Below are 2477 nucleotides of genomic sequence, written 5' to 3'. Positions count from 1 at the left end.
AGTTAAACCCAGTTGGCGGCCGGTCACAAGTGGTGATCCCTAGGGATGAATGTTGGGGCCAGTCCTGTTTAATAATATCAATAATTTGTTTAATAATATCAATGATCTGTTTAATTTGTTTAATAATATCAATGATCCTGTTTAATAATATCAATGATCTGGATGAGGGGATTGAGTGCACCCTCGGTAAGTTTGCAGATGACACCAAGTTGGGCAGGAGTGTTTATCTGATGGAGGAAGGCTTTACAGAGGGATCTGGACAGGCTGGATCAGTGGGCCAAGATCAACTGTATGAGGTTCACCAAGGCTAAGTGCCAGGTCCTGCACTTGGGTCACCAGAACCCCATGCAATGCTACAGGCTTGGGGAGGAGTGGCTGGAGAGCTGCCCAGCGGAAAAGGACCTGGGGGTGTTGGTTGACAGCCGCCTGAGCATGAGCCAGCAGTGTGCCCAGGTGACCAAGAGGGCCAATGGCCTCCTGGCCTGTATCAAGAATAGTGTGGCCAGCAGGACCAGGGAGGTGATAGTGCCCCTGTACTCGGCACTGGTGAGGCCGCACCTCGTGTACTGTGTTCAGTTTTGGGCCCCTCACTACCAGAAGGACACGGAGGTGCTGGAGCGTGTCCAGAGGAGGGCAACGAAGTTGGTGAAGGGTCTAGAGCACATGTCTTATGAGGAGCAGCTGAGGGAACTGGGGTTGTTTAGCCTGGAGAAGAGGAGGCTGAAGGGAGACCTTATTGCTCTCTACAACTACCTGAAAGGAGGTTGTAGCGAGGTGGGGGTCGGCCTCTTCTCCCTAGAAATGAGTGATAGAACAAGAGGAAATGGCCTCAAGCTGTGCAAGGGGAGGTTTAGATTGGATACTAGGAAAAATTTCTTCACCAAAAGGGTTGTCAAGCATTGGAACAGGCTGCCCAGGGAAGTGGTTGAGTCCCCATCCCTGGGGATATTTAAAAGACGTGTGGATGTGGGAACGTGGTTTAGTGGTGGACTTGGCAGTGCTAGCTTAACAGTTGGACTTGATGATCTTAAAGGTCTTTTCCAACCTAAATGATTCTATGGAAAGGTTAAAAAATCCAATGAAACAAACAAACAAAACCCTCAGAACAGAACAAATAGGAATCAGAATACAAAATGCTGCCAAAATAAGAAAAATAAAACAATCCATAGGAAAGAAAGCTACCTCACTTTATTACTCCCTTGACCTTCTGGTAAAACAAAAGGTTTTTTCTGCAACTGTTATTACTGGAAGTAAAACTTGGGTTATAAATTAGTCCCCACGTTTAATCTAGGAACTTAATCTGGCATCTGTTGTAACTACTCCATCCCTGTGGTGTCACATAAATAATAATTACAAGTACCTTCACTAAGAAACTCCATCTCTGTTTTCCTTTGCTGCATAGCCTGACAGCTATTTCACTTGAAGTTAATTTCTTCAGCTATGTAGCCAATCCAGCCTCTTCATGTGACTATACCATATAAATTCTCAGGGCAGTAATTATTTTATTTTACCACTCCAGAGCCTTATCACACATTTTAGAAGACTGAGATGAATCTGTGCCTTCACTTTGATGTCCATTTTATTGAATTATTGACTCTGTTGGCTTTACCATTGTTAAATTCCCTCTATCTATGGTCCACCAGCTTTTTTATTGCTAGTATGTAGTTTGGGATTTGACCTTTAATTCCTAATATATTTTTAATTGATTGTGCTCCATTTGCTTGTGTGGTAATTATACTTAATTGAGATGTATCTTTCATATTTTGGAATAGTCATAGACATTTAAACGAAGTTATTGCATTGTAACTCCAGTTACATACTGATGTTGCTCAGACCAATATTGATTCTGCTGTTGCAGAAGCGGGTCTTATTTACTGTACATAAAACTATGAACACAACAGTATTTTTCTAGATAAATACAGATTTTCAAGAATCGGTACTATTGGCTTCACAACAGCTTAAAAGTATTTTTTACTGTGTGTTAACAGTGTACATATCTTTTCTTGAAAGCAGTATACATATTTTTTCCTGAAATCCGTGATTAAAAATCTTGACAGAAAAAAAAAGCCATTTCATCTGCATTCAAAACTTGGCTATTACTGTATCCGGGTTTTTCTCTCCAATTTGCATAATAATGATAAGATTATTCCAATGTGTTCCTTAACATTTAGTATCCAGCACAGTTGACTTCTGTTTTTCTTGCCTTGAGAATCAGCTACTGAAATATTCTGTTGGCTGATTTGCTTGACAAATCCTTTTGGCTGAACTTTAGTATGCATAGGAAACAGCTGTTCTATTACTGGCAATTACTAAAAAAGAACCCGAGTAATCCACAAATCACCATACTGTTTGCTTTTAGCCCTTTGCTGACAATGGTACTTGACTAAGCAGTGAAAATCTTTCTTCCCAAGACATTGCATCTTGTAGCGGAGCATATAAACAAAGACTGTGCATCCACTTCAAACACATGTGAGGAC

The sequence above is a fragment of the Nipponia nippon genome, unplaced genomic scaffold (genome assembly GCF_047370975.1).
Source record: "Nipponia nippon isolate SJK-2023a ecotype South Korea unplaced genomic scaffold, ASM4737097v1 scaffold_2, whole genome shotgun sequence".
Lineage (NCBI taxonomy): Eukaryota > Metazoa > Chordata > Aves > Pelecaniformes > Threskiornithidae > Nipponia > Nipponia nippon.
The sequence above is the reverse complement of the archived record's forward strand: the minus strand, read 5'-3'. Positions refer to the sequence as shown.